A 20,456-nucleotide genomic window follows, 5' to 3' on the forward strand; every position below is an offset into this window, starting at 1 on the left:
ACAAAGTTCTATGAGTCATCAAACAATTACATAAGTATCCTGGTTAGTGATTACTGTGTTAAAGCATTTGCGGACTTGCAAGACACATCCCAAATAAATAAATATTGGCTTAGATTCAAGTCCAATTCTCAAAAGGATGAGGTTTTAGCTGTTCCTTGTAGTATTAGAACAGGTAATAATCTCTTGGCAATTTCTGGAGTTTGATCCCCACAGACTAGAAATGACGGTTACTTTCTTTCTTTCTTTGTTTCTTTCTTTTTTTAAGATGGATTTTCACTCTTCTTGCCCAGGCTGGAATGCAATGGCACGATCTCGCCTCACTGCAACCTCTGCCTCCCAGGTTCAAGCAATTCTCTCACCTCAGCCTTCCAAGTAGCTAGGCTTACAGGCATCTGCCACCATGCCCAACTAACTTTTGTATTTTTTTTTTTTTTTTTTGAGACGGAGTCTTGCTCTAGCCCGGGCTGGAGTGCAGTGGCCGGATCTCAGCTCACTGCAAGCTCCGTCTCCCGGGTTTACGCCATTCTCCTGCCTCAGCCTCCTGAGTAGCTGGGACTACAGGCGCCCGCCACCTCGCCCGGCTAGTTTTTTGTATTTTTTTAGTAGAGACGGGGTTTCGCCGTGTTAGCCAGGATGGTCTCGATCTCCTGACCTCGTGATCCGCCCGTCTCGGCCTCCCAAAGTGCTGGGATTACAGGCTTGAGCCACCACGCCCGGCCACTTTTGTATTTTTTAGTAGAGACGGGGATTCACCATGTTGGCCAGGCTGGTCTTGAACTCCTGACCTCAGGTGATCCACTCACCTTGGCCTCCCAAAGTGCTGGGATTACAAGCATGAGCCACTGTGCCTGTGGCTGAAATGATGGTTACTTTCTACTCTTGGCCCAATGCTGAAGAATCTGAGAAGGCACACGTATAGTTCTTCCACTTCTACTTTTCTTTGATGAATGCTTTCAGATAGCAATTATCTTCCTCCCTCAACAGAGTTTGTTCTGAAAGTTGTTGTGAAATGTGGGCAACATCGCAAAGTAAAAGCCACAGCCTGTTTGAAAAAGAATCAATAGTGTATTCCGCAGTTGGATAATGCCTATCCTCACAAAAAACTCATAATGCTCCAATTCATTAAGTCAGTAACAGCAGCCTTAGACAAGATTTATTATGATTTAGATCAATCTTACAACCATTACTACTAGCCAAATAAGGCCAAAAGAAGAGGGTTATAGAAGTCTCTTTACAGATTCTGAGGTGGAATCTGAATTAGAATCCAAATACATCACTAACTGCTTAATAATCCTTTCCCTCCTGGAGAGAGTTCTGGCCTTTGGAGCTGTTCTTCTGCTCCATGTCATTAGGGCATTCAGAGAATGCCAACTCCTCTTCTACGACATGAACCAATTAAATGGTGGGAGCCTGCCATGCTTTCAACAGGGGAGGGGCAGGGTTTGGATGTGTGCATGCAGACCCTGGAACATTTCAACACACCTCTTTTAGAGAAGGTTCTGTTGGTTTCAAACCCCCAACTCCCATGAGACATTATTTCCAGCCATTAAAATGTTTCCTGAGCTTAGATACATCTGGAAAGTTTTGGAAAATCCTACAGGAAGGAGGCTAGGCCAAAAGAGCTCCTTTTCTCATGCCATTCAGGAAGTACAGCACAAATGTTTGCCCTTCAAGGCAGTCCAGGCCGGGAGCCCAACTCTCAGGGATGGAGAAGCATGGTAGACAGAAGAGTCCTCTAGGGGAACAGGGTCAATGGAAAAGAGATTGGGGGTCTTATATTCACCATGTACCAACCAGGGAGATTATGTAGACCTGTATCTGTCAAGGTCCATCAGTAAAACAGGACTTACCCTGGTAGTTCAAGAGAGAGTATTTAATTTGGGGAATTAGTTACAAATGTATTCGAAGAGCTGAAATGAAAATAGGGGACAATGAGTCAACCCAGAGATTAGTAACAACAAGAAGCTACCGCCATCCCCAGAGCTGGAGAAAACAAGGACGAGGTGCTGTTACTAGGGCCCAGAGGCTGAAGCTGCCCAACTAGAGTTGGGACAGCAAAGGGATCGCGGAGAGGAACTAATGTACTGCCTGGGACACCACTGGAAGCAGGGCAGAGGAATGAGTGTGTGAGTGTGTGTGTGTGTGTGAGTGTGTGTGTGTATGTGTGTGTACAAAAATACATGGCTTCTCTTGTACTTCTGCCCTTCAACCTTACTCTCCAAACTAACCAGACTCAATGGAAAGGGAGACTGGGAAATGCAAATTGTAAGGGTCAGTTCTCTGTGGTATCAAGTAGAACAGGGGAAGGGCAGGGAGTGGGTCTGAGAGCAAACAGTCTACTGACTGGCATGACCCACTAAGGCGAGGATTCCTGATTCCTCATTTGTAGATGTGGGTCTTTCAGAAAACTTCGAAGCCTGAACCGGTATTTCTGCAAATTAGCTACTGATGCCACACCCCTGGACTTTACATTTGCTAGAATTCAGTGGAGAGGGAGACATAGCTCTCTATAGGGCCCTCTCCTCCCTGAGCTCAGGGGCTTTACTGAAAATAGTTTGCACCTTCCCTTTTCATTTTTCCCACATTCTGATAACTATTGTCTCTATATAGAAGCTAGGGATCCAAAATAAGGAAATGACATTGAGAGTGGAGATGGCATGATGGGCTGTAAACAGTGGTGGGAGGCAGGGGAAGAGAAAACGTTGATTAAAGATTCTGTGCAATTATAAGAAATCATTTCTGATCTCCAACCTAATTCTTGATGGCAGTCATTGAGGCTTGGATGGAAGAATGGAAGCAGCCATACATTGTCCACATAAGCAGGAAACAATGCATGTTCTAAGCAGGGCCAGCTCTTGCCTCCCTCCCAGGCCTCCTTTTCCTCCTTTACCAACCCGTTTCAGTGAGTAAAACCTCATCCACTCACTCATTTGCCTCAGGAACCACCCCCTTCCCACACCCTTCCAGATCTCCTCTTTGTGCTTAAATGCTGTGGATCCTGCCTCCTAACTATCTCATAACTCTTCCCTCTTTTTCCTTTCAATATCCACTGTCTTGGTTCAGGTCCTCATTTCTTTGCATCTTATTTCAAATCCCTCCAAATCTGTATGGAAAACTCTTGCCAAAGGGAGACTTGGAAGGTACAAATCTGATGTCACAGCCTTGTCACAGTTCCTTAGTGGGGCTTCTGAAAGCCTGCAGGACTGAGTCCAGTTTGTGTCTCCTTTCCTTACTTTATCTTTAACTACATACAGACCCCGTCCTCCCCGATCCCTACCCATTGTATAGACACATACCCTCCGCTGTAGCACTAAAGAAGGACCATTTGTAGTTCCTGCCTCAGAGCCTTTGTTCAAACATCTTCCTCGGTCTCCTACCTCATCTATCAAGCAAATACCAATGTACCTTTCAAGTTCTGTCTCCAGTATCACATCCTCTTCTGAATCCTTCTCTGGCCATCACTTCCTTGTGAGTGTTTTGACCATCCCAACGACTATGGCTACACCGTCTTCTTCCACAATTCCCTCAATTCCTTCTTGTATTTATTTGCCTGTATGCTTCCCTCTATTGACACTAGGTATTCTCCTCTACTACTATGGCTCTTCAGAGCAGGAAACTGAGCTTTATTTGACTTAATTTTCCCAGCATTTGGCACACAAATGTACCCAGAAAAGATATGAAGGATGAAAAAATGATGCAGGAATGAAGGGAAAGGGGAGGTGTTCAACATAAAGAACACTTAGTTGTCTTGTCTAGATGAAAATAGAAGAGTTACATTCTACAAAGCTAGCATCATCCTGAAATCAAAATCTGGCAAAGACAAAATGAAAAAAGAAAACATCAGGCCGTGATGAACACATATGTAAAAGTCCTCAACGAAATAGTAGGAAACCAAATCCAGTAGTACATAAAAAAGTTAATTCACCACGATAAAGTAAGCTTCATTCCTGAGGTGCAAGGTTGGTTCAACATATGCAAATCAATATTTATGATTCACCACATAAACAGAATTAAAGAGAAAAACCACATGATCATCTCAATAGATGCAGAAGAAGCTTCTGATAAAATCCATATTCCTGCCTGGAAAAATCCTCAACAAATTAGGCATAAAAGTAACATACTTCAAAAATAATTAGAGTCATCTATAACCAACCCACAGCCAACATCACACTGAATGGGCAAAAGCTAGAAGCATTCTCCTTAAAAACAGGAATAAGACAAAGATGCCCACCCACACCACTCCTATTCAACATAGTACTGGAAGTCCTAGCCAGAGCAGTCAGGCAAGAGAAAGAAATAATAGGGATCCAAGTAAGAAAACAATAAGTCAAATTATCCCTCTTCACTGACAATATGATAATATACTGAGAAAACCCTAAAGACTCCACTAAAGCCTCCTACAACTGATAAATGACTTCAGTAAGTTTCAGGATACAGAATCAATGTACAGAAAATTAGTAGCATTCCTATACATCAATAATGTTCAAGCTCAGAGCCAAATCAAGAACACAATCCCATTTACAGTAGTCACAACAACAAAAAACACCTAGGAACACATCAAACTAGGAAAGTGAAATATCTCAACAAGGAGAACTACAAGTAACTGCTAAAAGAAATTAGAGAGGATCCCCCCCAAAAACACATTCCATGTTCATGGATTAGAATAATCAATATCGTTAAAATGGCCATACTGTGCAAAGAAACCTACAGATTCAACACTATTCCTATCAAACTACCAACATCATTCTTCACAGAATTATAAAAAACTGTTCTAAAATTCACATGGAACCAAAAAACAGCCTGAACAGCCAAAGCAATCTTAAGCAGAAGTAACAAAGCCAGAGGCGTCACATTACCTGACTTTAAACTATACTATAATGCTACAGTAACCCAAACGCCATGCTATTGCTACAAAAATAGACACACAGACCAATGGAAAAGAATAGAGAACCCAGAAATAAAGCTGTACACCTACAGTCATCTGATCTTCAACAAAGTTGAGAAAAATAAGCAATGGAGAAAAGACTCCCTAGTCAATACGTGGTGCTGGGATAGCTGGCTAGCCCTATGCAGAAGAATAAAACTAGACCCCTACATTTTACCATATATAAAAATTAACTCAGGCCGGGCACGGTGGCTCAAGCCTGTAATCCCAGCACTTTGGGAGGCCGAGATGGGCGGATCACAAGGTCAGGAGATCAAGACCATCCTGGCTAACACGGTGAAACCCCGTCTCTACTAAAAAAAAAATACAAAAAACTAGCTGGGCGTGGTGGCGGGCGCCTGTAGTCCCAGCTACTCGGGAGGCTGAGGCAGGAGAATGGCATAAACTTGGGAGGTGGAGCTTGCAGTGAGCTGAGATCCGGCCACTGCACTCCATTCTGGGCGACAGAGCGAGACTCCACCTCAAAAAAAAAATTAACTCAAGGTGGATTAAATACTTAAATGTAGGCCCTCAAACTATAAGAATCCTTGAAGAAAATCTAGGAAATACCATTCTGATATTGGCCTTGAGAAAGAATTTATGACTAAGTCCTCAAAAGCAATTGGAACAAAACCAAAAAATGACAAAACCTAATAAAGAGCTTCTGCACAGCAAAAGAAACTAACAACACAGTAAACAGACAACCTACAGAATTGAAGAAAATATTTACAAACTATGCATCTGACAAAGGTCTAATATCCAGAATCTATAAGGAACTTAAAAAATTCAACAAGCAAAAAATAAATTACCCCATTAAAAAATGGACAAAATACATGAACAGACAGTTCCCAAAATAAGACATATAAGTAGTCAACAAACATATGAAAAAATGCTCAACATTACTAATCATCAGAGAAATGTAAATCAAAACCACAATGAGATACCATCTCACACCAGTCAGAATAGCTTTATCAAAAAGTTGAAAAGCAACAGATGCTGGTGAGGCTGTGGAGAAAAGAAAATGCTTATACACTAGTGGTGGGAATGTAGATAGTTTAGCCACTGTAGAAAGCAGTTTGGAGATTTTGCAAAGAACTTAAAATTTTCATTTGACTTAGCAATTCCATTGTTGGGTATATACCCAAAGGAAAATAAATTGTTCTACCAAAAAAGAAAAAAAAAAAAAACCCACATGTACTTGTCTGTTAATTGCTGCCATGACAGCTATACTAGGTGTAGAGGGGACTCTCTGTGGCAGCTGCAAGCCCACAGTTCCAGTGAGCATTGCCCTAGTTGGGGCTCTCTGCCACAGCTCTGCCCCTGTGATAAGTTTCTGCCTGGGTGCCCAGGCTATCCAATATATCCTTTGAAATCTAGGTGGAGGCTCCCATGGCCTAAGAGCTCATACATTCTGCTTGCCTGCAGAATTAGCACTATGTGGGCACCACCAAGGCTTACTACTTGTGCCCTCTAGAGTGGCAACATGAGTCACACCTGGGCCTGCTTGAGCTATGACTGGGTGGCAGAGAAATGCTCCTCTGGGATGCAGAAGGCAGAGTCCTGAGATGGCCCTGGAAAGTCAGCCTGTGGATGGTACTCTGGGTCTGTCCCTGGAAACCGGCTGCCCTCCTAGAGCTCTGGGATTGTGATGGGAGGGGAAGCCTCAAAAATCTCCAAAATCCTCTCAGGGTCATTCTCCCATTGCTGTGATGAACAGCATCTGGCTTTCTTCTATTGATACTAATCTGCTTCTCAAATGGTTGCTTAGCCACACATTGCCTCTCCCGAAAATGCTCTCTTTTTTTCTCCACCACACAACCAGGCCGAGAATCCTTCAGATCCCTTTTAATTATAGATTCCATCTTTAAATTATTTCTCTATTCTCTCATTTTACTGTATGCAGTTAAAAGAAGCCACACAGGTTCTTCAATGTTTTGTTTTAAAATTTCTTCTACCAGATGTCCTAGTTCATTGCTCTTAAATTCTGCTTTTCATAAAGCTTCAAGGCATGGATGCAATTCAACCAAGTTGTTTGTCACTTCATAACAATCATGGCCTTTACTTCAGTTTCCAATAAGATATGCATCTTTTCTAACTGATCCCTCATTACAATGGCCTTTACTGGGCCGGGTGCGTGGCTCACGCCTGTAATCCTAACACTTTGGGAGGCCAAGGTGGGCGGATCATCTGAGGTCAGGAGTTCTAAACAAGCCTGACCAACATAGAGAAACCCCTTCTCTACTAAAAAAAAAAAATACAAAATTAGCCAGGTGTGGTGGCAGGTGCCTATAATCCCAGCTACTTGGGAGGCTGAGGTGGGAGAATCACTTGAGCCTGGGAGGTGGAGGTTGTGGTGAGCCGAGATTGTGCCATTGCACTCCAGCCCAGGCAACAAGAGTGAAACTCCATCACAAAAAAAAAAGGAAAAAAAAAAAAAAAAAAAAGAGTAGCCTTTACTGTCTATATTTCTACTAACATTCTGATCACAATCATTTATGTAATCTCTAAGAAGTTTCAGATTCTCTTCTTCCGAGTCCTCCAGAATTACTGTTAATGCTCCATTTATAGCAATCTAGGCTTTAGTTAGCCTGCTACTCCAAATTCTTCCAGTCTTTACCCATCACCCAGTACCAAAGCCAATTCCATATTTTCAGGTATTTATTATAACAACCACCACACTCCTTGTACCAATTTTCTATCTTAGTCCATTTTGTCTTGCTATAACCGAATACCACAGACTAGCTAATTTACAATGAACAGCAATTTATTTTGTACAGTTCTGGAGGCTGAGAAGTCCAAAATCAAGGGGCCAGCATCTGGTGAGGGCCTTCTTGCTGCATCATTGCATGGTGGAAGGGCAAAGAGAGGGTGACAGAGAGACAAATGGGGACTGAACTTGTGTTCTTATAAAGAACCTACTCCCGCAATAACAAACTCACTTCTCTTGTTAATGGCATTAATCCATTCATGAGAGCAGGGACCTTATGGGCTGATCGCCTCTTAAAGGTCCTACCTTTTAATAGTTTACAATGGCCATTAAGTAAACTACTACTTAACATATGCTTTTCTGGGGACACATTCAAACCACAGTATATACCTTTTCTTGAGGAAAAATACTAGATTATTAGGATATGAAAAAAAGTGACCAAGGTGTCATAGTGACTGTTATGGCAGTCACTCATCCAACTTATCTCAGTGGGTTTTCTCTGAAAATAGTTGGCCTTTGAACAACCACAACATGTAACAAGATTCCCTACACAGAAGGGTCCTAGAGACTACTGTTTAATTCAAACTGAGATTATAGGTATAGGCCGGGTGCTGTGGCTCATGCCTGTAATCTCAGCCCTTTGGATGACTGAGGCAGGAGGACTGCATGAAACCAGGAGTTCAAGCCCAGTCTGGGCAACACAGCAAGACCCTGTCTCTACACAAAATTTAAAAAATAGCCAGGTGGGTGGTATGTACTTGTAGTCCCAGCTACTTGGGAGGTTAAGGTGGAAGAATTGCTTGAACTCAGGAGTTCAAGGCTGCAGTGAGCTATGATCATGCCACTGTACTCCAGCCTGGGCAACACAGCAAGACCCTGTCTCTAAGAAAAAAAAGAGATTACAGGTGGTTCCTGAGAAGGACTGGCCTCCTCAAGTCAAAGGGATCAAATGCTGACAGACTCAGCAGAGCCAGTTACAGGGATCTTGGAGTCATGGGAATCTTTGAGCAAATCTACATGAGAAAAGCAGGGAGGATGATATAAAAAGGCAAAGCTAGTGTCAGAATGGAGTCACAAGTAGGAAAGAGAGATCAGTCACAAAGAAGAGCCTAACATTCCAATGCAGGTCAGTATGGAACAGTATATCTGGAGAGAACACTGTATAAATAGTTACAAATAAGAGAGAACAGGTTGGTATGGGCACAGCTGTTGAAGGGTTAGAAGCCATGCTGGAGCCACCAAATCTTTTTATTATAAAGAGACACCAGTAAAAACAAAACAAAACAAGCAAACAAACAAAAACAAAACATAGGTACTACTAGAGGGTTTTCCCATTTTACTAGACATTGACGGAATCTTCATAAGGATGCTGGGATAATACTTTCAGAGAATAGACAACTGAGAAAGGATTTAAAGATAAACCGTGAAATGGATTACTGTGTGGAAAAATGACTTGGCAAGGAAAAAATGAAGGAATAGATATCATTTATATGTCATTCTGTATCATCCATGAGGGAAGGGAGGTATCTATGGGATGAACCACTATACCTCCTGGACCCTTAGGTTTTCACTGGAGGACAGAGATGAGCACAGGTCCGTCCCCATTGTGGGCAAGATGCCACAGAGACTTCTCTTTCTTCTTTGACAATAAATGACAGAACATTGAAGCCAAACCCAGAGCACAGAAAAGGCACTGGCTGGAAAGGCTAGTACTTGGAACAGAGAGGAAGAGCCAGAACTTCCCTTGATTGAATGGTGAGATTCAGAAGACCATGTCCTGTAGAGTTCATTCTTCCTGAAAAGTGTTCTGTTGTCACACAGAGCCACACGGTTATAAGGAAATAACTAATCATTACTAAACGGAGATTGAAAAAGCTCTCTCGAGGCAATGGATCATTCCACTCTTCGAAGGGGTATTCCACCAAGTATAAGCACTGAAGGTGACCACACCACAGGGGTTGAAAAAAAATTATTCTGCAATTAATTCCAAGTAACATGCACGAATAATCTTACATGAACATGGTACTCGATGTAGAATAAAGGTTAAGAACCTAGGGATGTAAAAGAGGGAGTGTATGTATGGATGGGGGAGGGAGAGGCAAAGGAAAAGGAAAGTTCTGGCTTTGCCCCTTAGAAGCCATGTGATTTAGAGCAAAATTTTCAAACTCTATATTCAATGTGCTCCAACTGTAAAGTATATCTAGTAATACCCACCTCACAGAGTTGTTGTGAGGCTTGAAAAACAAAATGCCCACAAAGCACTCAGCAGAATAATTGACACAAAGTAGACTCTCAATAAATGGATGAATAGACTCAGCAAAGCAACCAGAGAGCCAGGGCCGCTGGGGCTTTGGGTGGATTGTTTTCAGTCCCTCCCAGACATACCAGTGCCTCAGCTCTAATTCTCTAAGGTTTGTAAAAGATGTGCCTCTTTCTGGAGTTTGACACTCAGAGAATTCTGTTAGAGAATCACAGATCATAATTCCAGCTCAATCTTTCATTGCCAATTCTGAGTTGAGGATTCAGAAAATGGGCAGTGGGATACAACCATGGGAGCTGGGCTCTCCAAAGGTGTTCTCAAAATCATGGTCCCTTTGGTAACAATAAAATGAGAGTCCAACAGTCAAGCACACACAGTCTTTGTCTGAGATGCAAGAACTCTTACGCTCTGCCAAGGTAAAAAGAGAAACTTCCAGAAAGAGACTCACGGTAAAAAAAAAAAACCTTGGCTTCAAGCATTCTAAGACAGTTGCCAGGAGCCACTGGCTTATTTAAAAATCCAGGGAAGCTTGGGGGTAGGGAGGGAACAACAAAGTAAGGTGAAGATTAAGGGAAGGAAGGAGTAAGTGACTATGTCAACTTTGCAGTAACTGAAAACTCCAAATTATTTTCAGTGGCAGAAATCAGGAAAGCTCAATGATCTGTATTACATTTGAAATTTAATCACCCATCAGATAATGTGCAGCATATCATAAAATGTTATGGTAACATAATCAGACTAACATAAATTCAAACAGAATGCTAGAGACTTATTTGATCCATTTCTCCTCAAACCTCCACAATGTCAACCTTTCGTCTGTTTCCCATTCCTCTACCCCTATTTTTTTTTTTTTTTTGAGACGGAGTCTCGCCCTGTCACCCAGGCTATAGTGCAGTGGTGTGATCTCAGCTCACTGCAACTTCCACCTCCTAGGTTCAAGCAGTTCCCTGCCTCAGCCTCCCGAGTAGCTGGGATTACAGGCGTTTGCCACCACACCCAGCTCATTTTTGTATTTTTAGTAGAGATGGGGTTTCACCATCTTGGCCAGGCTGGGCTCGAACTCCTGACCTCATGATCTACCCATCTCAGTCTCCCAAAGTGTTGGGATTACAGGCGTGAGCCACTGCACCCAGCCTCCTCTACTCCTAATTTTATAAGCTATTAAGAATTTGGAAAGGCCTGAGGCCCCCCCACTCCACTCATGGCACCCATCAGTGACATCAAGAAAGGACTTGAAATGAAAACTAGCATTGTACCATGCTGTGCACCTCCCAGCCACAGCTGCCCCAGGAGAGAAGCAGAGGCCACAGGCAGAGGTGGAGTAGCATCTCACAGCAGGGATACTCCCCCAGCAACAGCAGCCAGAAGACCAATGCTCTAGGCTGGCCCTGCTTTGGCCACACGGGTGACAAGCTTTCAAATCTCATATACACAGGCAGAGGAAGGGGCATTTCAGAATCACAGGCATATGCCAGGAGTATTTCAAAGCCAAATAATGCCTAGAGCAAGAGAAAAAAAGCAAGAAGAAGCTCCTCATCTCCTTGCTTTCCTATTCCTGCCCCAGGGTGGGAGGTGCTATTCTAATACATAACTCAGTAAGTTTTACAGGTAAACCAAATGACATTCTAGGTCTAATCATTGTTTGGAAAAAGTCAGAGAGGAAGATAATAAAGACCATTCATTGCAACCCAGCAGAATCATCACCAAGTCAAGGCCTCCTTTTCCAGAATCTCATTTTATTCCTAAATTAAAACAGTGACAACTGTCAGAGGCGTTTGAACCAGAGCGACTCCATCTTGAAAATGAGCTGGAAAAATAAGGCTGAGACCTATGGGTCTGTATTCCCAGGAGGTTAGGCATTCCAAGTCACAGGATGAGATAGGAGGTCAGAACAAGATACAGGTCACAAAGACCTTGCTGATAAAGCAGGTTGGTGGTAAAGCAGTTGGCCAAAGCCCACCAAATCCAAGATGACAATGAACGTGATCTCTGGCGTCCTCACTGCTCATTATATGCTAATAATAATGCATTAGCATGTTAAAAGACACTCCCACCAACATAGTGACAGTTTACAAATGCCATGACAACATCAGGAAGTTACCGTATATGGTCTAAAAAGGGGAAGAACCTCAGTTCTGGGAATTGCCCACCTCTTTACAGGAAAACTCATGAATAATCCACCTCTTGTTTAGCATATAATTAAAAAAACCCATAAAAACAGCGAACCAGCAGCCCTTGGAGTTGCTCTGCCATAGAGTAGCCATACTTCATTCCTTTACTTTCTTAATAAACTTGCTTTCACTTTACTCTATGAACTCTGGCACAAAGTAGACTCTTTATGGACTCACCCCAAATTCTTTCTTGCATGAGGTCCAAGAACCCTCTCTTGGGGTCTGGATGCGGATCCCTTTCCAGTAACACAACCACCACCTTACATCTCAGAGAACATGGTACAGGAAAAAGAACTGAAGGTCTGGAACTATACAAACTTGGTTTCAAATATTGATGCTATCACTGAATACGAGTTACTTATGTTATTAGCTAAGTTCCTCTATTTGTAAAAATAGAGATGATCAGATCCATGCTGAAGGGTTATTGGAGGAATTGATGGAAATAAAACACAAAGGGTCAAAAATGATCCCTGCAAACTCATAGGTACTCAGTAAAGGCAAACTCCCTTGCATCACTAGAAAATAAAGAGGAATTTAAATTAGTATCACCTGGTGCAAAGGAACCAAGCAAGGATGCTGTCCATTACAACTATGGGACCCTGGGATGGCAGGAAATGGGTTCCCACACAGGCTGCTGCCTGCCCTCAGCCTCTCTTCCTCCCTCTATCCTGCCCTGCTTTTTCAAAATAAAGATTGATTGACTCAAAAATGTGATAACCAAAAAGCTTCTCCCATGCTTGTAAGATCAGACAAAGTTGGTTCTCCCATTGCACACCTTTAGTCTATGAAGATGGGGACTAGGAAGCCAGGATTTAAGGGGAGCCGTCCATGAGCACAAATGGCCATCTGTATGAGAGTGGTAGCATAGCTAGCCTTGTGGCAGGATGTTGTCTATAAGGAAAGTCACTTGACTGAGGAGTTCATGCTCACCGTGAAGTTTAACTTGAAAAAGTCACATATTCATATTTGGGCTCAAGAATTTAAAAGATGACTTTTATCTTGTAATTGATTGCAATGTGGGGTGAGATGGTGCTTAAATTTTTTTTTCCTGCACAGTTCTTTAGGATTTCTTTACGAACCACTGAAAGTCATGAGAGATATAAACATATCACCTGCGAACCCAATAATTTGATTGGGTTTGGGGACTTTTTTGCCTAGAATCTTTCTACTAAAAGTCGCCAGAGTAAAGTGAAAATAGCAACACATTCAGAATTGAAAGAATTGAATTTCTGTTCCATTTCTGCTACTTACTAGTTGTGTGACCCTGAATAAATCAGTTAATATCAATTGCTTACTGCCATCTGTAAAACAAAGGGGCTAGAATGGAGTATGAGACTGAAGAACACCATGTAAGAATTACCCAAAGTGCTTTTGCTACAAACCGCAGATCCCAGGCTTGCCATCACCCTCGCTGGATCCAGCACTGGGGATGGGGCCTGGGATCTTCATTGTTCACAAACACCCGGGATTTTTAAATTCACCGTACTTGAGACTCACTGGAGAAGATGTTCTCTGGACTGTATCTCAGATGGGCACTGTCATATTCTAAATGCTTTTTGTTCTAGTGAAAGTGCTGATTTATTTGTAAATCAGTTCATAATTTAGGCAGGTATTGAACCCTTTTTTCCTTTTTCCTTTCCCTAGCCAATGAGGTTGCTCATTTTCTTCTCACTCACAGCTAACCAGCTAGGGCTAAAATACAACATCCTGTCCAATCTTCATTCTCAAATGAGCCAAATAAATTTCAAGGTCCTTGACTTTCAGGGCAGCACCTTGTCCAAGAGATCTCATAGCTGTTTCCCATGTTGTTTTCCAACTGAAAATATTTTTCTTCCCAAGCCAGACAACAGGGTCTTCCATTTGGTTCCAAAGCCCTGTGTCTCTTCCACTTCCTGCAACTGCTCAGATTTCTCTAGAAATCTCTTACCCAGGTATTTGGCCTAGTTTACTTAGCAAGTAAGAGCAGGGAGGGTCATTGCACAAGGGGATTTGGTACCAGACAAACAGTATATAAAAATAAAATAAGTCAGAGCTGGAGGAGAATAACAGAGGTGATAAAATGCTAGTGAAATGAGTGGCTCATTAAAGGGTAAACCATGGACATGCTCTGTAAGAGGACCAGTCATTTGTCCCCATGATGGTCGGAGCTCATGCGCCTCAAAGAGAGAAGTAATGACATGTGCTAAAGTCTGCCATAAAAAGAAATGTTTTCAGTTTAAATATGGTTAATACATGTATTCTTTCTTCTAGATATGTCCTTTCTACTTTTTGGTGTTAAAGTGCCTTTACCTTTTTGAAATGGTGGTAACAGTTAATTTGATAACTCTATTCGATAAAAAAATGATGTTTAGAACATCATGGTGGTTCTCTCACTCTTGTTTTGTTTTTATTTTATTTGGCTCAAAATCTCCTAGGAAAGACTGACTCTCCGCCTCAGCAAAGGTACATGGTCTATCGTGGGCAAAGCATGGGAAAGGCAACCCTCCATATGTAGCGTGGGAGTCACTGTACCCGTGTATTTTCCGCTGACAATTTCCAATGGAACCCTCTTAAGAGAAAGTTCTCTCGCTGGGCGCGGTGGCTCAAGCCTGTAATCCCAGCACTTTGGGAGGCCGAGACGGGCGGATCACGAGGTCAGGAGATCGAGACCATCCTGGCTAACACGGTGAAACCCCGTCTCTACTAAAAAATACAAAAAACTAGCCAGGCGAGGTGGCAGGCGCCTGTAGTCCCAGCTACTCGGGAGGCTGAGGCAGGAGAATGGTGTAAACCCGGGAGGCGGAGCTTGCGGTGAGCTGAGATCCAGCCACTGCACTCCAGCCTGGGTGACAGAGCGAGACTCTGTCTCAAAAAAAAAAAAAAAAAAAAGAGAGAAAGTTCTCTCTACTTGAGCCCATTCAGAAATAGTGATTTCTTGGATATACTGACTTTTTTCAAAGGGATCCCCACGGTTTGCTTGTTTGTTTGTTTGCAGGTCGTAGGAAAGATACAGGTATTCTTGTCTCAAACGTGAAGATGGAAATAGGAGATGTCCACTTGGGTCCTTGAGTTTCAGGGCCCTTTCTCAGTGTGTTGCCCTTTCTCAGTCCCTGTACTGTGAGTAGCACCTCGCTGTATTCATTCACTGGGACCGCACACTTTCCGTAGGATTGCCTCTGATTTTAATACATTTGCCTAGTGCCTACTGCCAATACATTGCCTGAAAAAAGGGGATTCTTTTAACATCACCATTCTGGGTTCCCCTTTTATTCATTTCCCCAATCCACTCAATACCTGTTAGAGCACTTCTGTTGGAAGAGTGTGGGCAGGGGCTTGGATTTCACACTTGAGCAGCTCTGGAAAGGGAGGAGACATTTACACCCAAGACAATGTACCTGACTGGATTTTATGTTCCCTTTGCTATTTCTGCAGATATTTATGCTTAAAAAGAGTTTTTGCCTACCCCTGCAGCACAGCCGAACTTCTCCTCTGGCAGAATCTAGTCACACACACACATACTCACATAATTCTCCTTGCCTAGAAAGAGCAGATGAGCTGGAGTAGAAAAAAAGAGAACAAATACAATGACTGGGACCCATGCTACCAAGGGAGAGAGGTTCCTTTTGAGTTAGAGCAATTAAGCCTGAATCCTTCTTAGGAGGAATCTAGGAGTAGGGAGATACACAACTATGACTTACATCAGGTAAAACATCATCCTCAATATCTTTCTTTGGGTGAATATGAATATAAGCCTGACATGCTGCCCCAAATCTACCCTTTGGCTTATCTGGGAAAAGAATGTATCAACTTTCTTTAGTTATTCAGTCTTGCATTAAGCGTGTCCAACCACAGAGAGGAGAAGTTAAGACTTGTAGAAGATAGCAACAAAGATTTCCTAGCCTCACACTAAAGTCCTCATGCTATCTGGTCCCTGAAAGCAGCTGCAGAACCCTTCTCTCCCCCAGTCTGGGTCTGTGTTTAGGGTTCTGGCTTGCTTACACAAAGGCCATCCCATAAGATTCCAAGGGAAGCCTGACTCCCATCCTCCCATAGACTCCAGCAGGCTGGTTCTACAAAAAGTATTCCTATGTTCAGTACTCTTACAGTATTTCTATTTAGGTATGTGCTTATAATTGTCGAGGTTTGATGCTAACCTTTTAAACCAACAATTGCTAACATTTTAAAGGAATGGTTAAACTGTAAAACTCAATTTCTATACGGAAGAATGATTCTAAATAAGCAGTCCTTCGTCCTTCAGACTGGGTTCACAAGTAGCTACATGGAGCGTGTTTCTTTTTCTTGCTTTCTCTCTGTCTTTCAAAATAAATGTATCTACTGTGTAAGTGTCAAGCAGTGCCCTTACATTTGAGGGTATGTAGATAAATTCAGTCACAGACCTCAAGGGCCTCATAATTCAGGGCTCAGAAGTCTAAGAAAAGAGACAAGGGCCAGGTGCAAGTGTGGGCCAGAGGGAAGAGGGACGGATCGCAGCTGGTATCAGGGAAGTCTTCACTGCGATGATATTTGAGTCTTTGAAAATATAAAATGGACACTGCGGTGATATTTGAGTCTATCACCAGAAAGGAAACTCTGAATATTTGCAATATGCAAAGCAATACTTCCAAGATGCAATACTTCTAAGATGCAAAACTGGGACTTTGAGAAAAGCCTACAGATTCAAGTGTGGATCAGCAGCTTGAGTGATATTGGTTCTGTCAACAATTTACTAGGTATTTAGGCTTGCCCCTCAAGCGTCCCATAATTTCAGGGTGCCTCCTAAATAGAAATGAAAATATTATTAGAAAGTTCGTTTAAATTAACCTCCTATATGAAAAAAAGACCTCTTTCCAATTTGTTGAAATAAGAGAGTCATAATATTTATTTCATCAAGGGGTGTGAGGCTTAGTCAGGATTCATTGACTTCATTACTCCTTCTAGGGCACTTGAAAATTTATATAATCCCATTTGTGGTTTGTCAGACCAGACTTCATGAGGATTTGAGGAGAAATTGTATAAATGTGAATGTTTTTATCGAGTTTTTCTCTTCCTTCTTTCAAGTATAACTAGCCTTACTCTAGCTTGTCCAACCCTCCACTCCTCTCTGTATGCTCTGCCTCATTAATCACTATAGAACGTTCCTTAGTGGCAGGACCCCCCATCTCCTCTACACTTACTTCATTCACTGTGCTCTTACTGCAAGTCCAGTTTGCATGCTTATCTGTTTCCACAAGTAGACTGTGAACAACCAGAGGGTATCAACCATCTCTTACCTGGTTTTTTTTTTCTTTTTTTTTTTGAATCTCCAGCACAACTAGTTACACAGTGACTAGCAGAGAAGAGGTGATTAAATAAATGTTTGTTAAGTGAATGAACGCCCAAACCCTCTGCTCTTGTTACAAGACAAAACCCAGCCTGTGCTCTCTGACGATGCAGCCTATCCTCCTGTTCTTCAGCTGCAGCTCACTCTACCCCAGAACCTCCCCTTTCTGACTATCTGAATTTTATCTATTATTTAAGGCAGAGGTTCCCAACCTTGGCTGCACATTAGAATCACACGGGAGAGCTTTACAAATAAAATAAACACTGATGCTCAGCTCTACTGGCAGATATTTTGATTTAACTAGTCAGGGTGGGGCACTGGCATTGGTATAAATGCTCCTGTGATGAGCCTTAAGTGCAGCCAGGTTTGAGAACCACTGATTTTTTTTTTTTTTTTTTTTTGAGACAGAGTCTTGCTCTGTCACCCAGGCTTGAGTGCAGTGGTGCAATCTCTACTCACTATAACCTTTGCCTCCTGGGTTCAAGCGATTCCCTTACCTCAGCCTCCTGAGTAGCTGGGACTACAGGCATGCGCCACCACACCTGGCTATTTTTTTTTTTTGTATTTTTAGTAGAGATGGGGTTTTACCATGTTGGTCAGGCTGGTCTTGAACTCCTGATCTCAGACGATTCACCCACCTCAGCCTCCCAAAAGTGCTGGGATTACAGGCATGAGCCACTGCGTCCTGCCGAGAATCACTGATTTTAAGGTAATACTCAAGTCTCACCTTTTCCTGAAAAGACTTAGTATGTCTCTGATGATGTTACCTTCCTTTGGATTCAAAGCAGTTACTGTTTTAACCACTCATTAGACAACAAATCAAACACTGCCTTGTGACAGTACCTCAGTATTAGTTTGTTTGGACCTCGAGGGCAGGAACTAGTCTTCTACTTCTTTGTATTCCCATGCCATGCACAGGGTAGACCAAAACATATTTGATGATTTAAAACAACATCAACTACAAAAAGTAGGAGAGGCCATTTTAATTCTACTCTAAGAACATGTCTTTGGTAAGAATAAACATGTTGCAAAAAGGGTGGGGCAGGACTGAAGCAGAGTAGGAAAAGAGTAAATAAAAGTCAAATGGAAAAAAAGCTAAATTAGTCCAAAAGAAAATGTTTTCCAGCTTCTTAAGAGAGTTTTTGCAAACACTGAAGCAGAATAAGCAAGAGAATTAACTTGGCTTGTGGCCCTGATAAGGAGATTTCTTTCTTGGTTCTAAAATTTTGCAAAGTTTCCAGGGTGTAAAGAAAATAATCAGCCAGGGAGGACTCCTTCCCTCGGACGACACAATTCAGCTCTTGGGTTAATCGGCTTGAAGGTCTGCTCAGCTTGACCTGACCCCCTTCCAAGACTGGGATCTGAAACTAAGCCTCACATTCAAGAGGCCTGGTGTAGAGCTCAATGTCATAGAAACGGGATAAAACATAATCCTCATCCCATAACCTTGATCCCTGGGTGTAGTGGCCTCTGCTTGGGCACTGAAAAAAAAAAAACCTAAAAATCAAAAAACTATACCTGTTATCTTCTCTAAGTGGCTGGTGTCCCAGAGGTCTAACTACCCTAGAATGATCCAGGCACGTTCTGCTACTAAATGGTGTTATAAGAAAGTACTACTCGGTGCAATTACCTTAAATGTTAGCTTTAAAGTACTGTTTTGTGCACATATCCCAGAAAAGGCTTAGCTTCATACGGCTTCTATAGTTTTTCATAAAAAAAAAACAACACAGGAAAGACTCAGAGAATCACGAAGCACACCCTCTGCTAAGGCAAGATAAGGTCACCAGACAGAGACACGTTTTCTATATCAAACTTTATTCCAGTTATTAGGTCACAAGTTTAACAACTGGTCCCCAAAGGCATGCATATTTCTATCGATTAATGAAATGTATGTTCTTTGCCTGGGTTGGCCATTTTAACACTGGCCATGTTTTACATTAATTTCTGATTATTGTTTGAAAACATGATTCCAAGGCATCTTATTGCTTAGTAATGATAGTAACATTGTCTTTTGTAAATTAAGATAACATGACTGACCCATCTAATGGGATGTGAGTTGATGAACTGTCACTGATCCATCCACACTTTGCTCCTGGTTCTCCTTATGACCACTGGCCTGCGTTTGACCCTGTCAGCCAAAAGCCAAGAGCCACCAACATCCTCCAGTCACCAAAGAGACATAAAAAAATAGCATTTGTCCTACCAGCTACTTCCTGTTGACACTGACCGGTTAATTTATTAAAACAAAAGAAAAAGTAAAATATGGCTCTGACTTCTTTATTCACTTATAAATTCTAACTGGAATTAGTAAAACTAGGATTTGGGAGCCTTGAATTCATGATACCATATATAACAGATGAAGTCATAAACTCCGTGTGTAACAGTAAGAATGGCCTCTAAAATCTAAAATCTAAAGCAGAGACAAACTACAAGTTTTCAAGGAGTGGGATCAAGGATCCATGAAAACGAATGAGTCAACACTGATTCATGAGGAATTTTGCTTCCTCTGATAAAGTTTACATAGGCGTGTTCGACAATCCTTAATGATATCCCTGAAAGGTGCAACACAGCTATTTAACATGATTTACTACCAAAGGTCATTAGATTCTCCAGGAATATTTTGGAATGTGTTCCACTAAAAAGAGAAATAATAGCTTCAGAACCTAGGATACCGGACTCATCAGGGAAAAGGTACCATTGAGGTAATGAGTAGTCCAGGGCCTGAAAACTCAAGAATGTTTCCCTGAATAGAAACAAGCAGCTCTATCTTCTCTGGCATGGCTGACTTGATCACCAAGCTGGAATATTATTTACATAGTCCAAGGCAAATCAAGAAGAATTCTCTGGTTTATAACCAAGGGCATTTGGAAAATTATGTCTAGAACAGGCAATAGCTGATGCCTGTTTTTGATGATTCCTGCTTCCTTGAAAAAGAGCCAGTTTACCTAATGCAGGTAAAGGCAACAACACCTTTTCTGCCATTTTCTCCAGAAAGGATCACCAGTGTGACATTTCATGCCTCTGTATCTAAATAGCCTGGATTTGATATATATTTAGCAAGGTGGGTAAATCTGGCTTCTGAATTCTGTCCTATC

At 42.1% G+C, this 20,456-nt stretch overlaps 1 protein-coding gene across 4 annotated transcripts in view; it reads right to left on the minus strand.

Moving 5' to 3' along the window:
- The window catches only part of RAD51B (RAD51 paralog B), a 678,049-nt gene that overhangs the window by 61,436 nt on the left and 596,157 nt on the right, over positions 1-20,456 (minus strand). The window lies entirely within an intron of this gene.

The sequence above is a fragment of the Trachypithecus francoisi genome, unplaced genomic scaffold (genome assembly GCF_009764315.1).
Source record: "Trachypithecus francoisi isolate TF-2019V2 unplaced genomic scaffold, Tfra_2.0 Lachesis_group3, whole genome shotgun sequence".
Taxonomy (NCBI): domain Eukaryota; kingdom Metazoa; phylum Chordata; class Mammalia; order Primates; family Cercopithecidae; genus Trachypithecus; species Trachypithecus francoisi.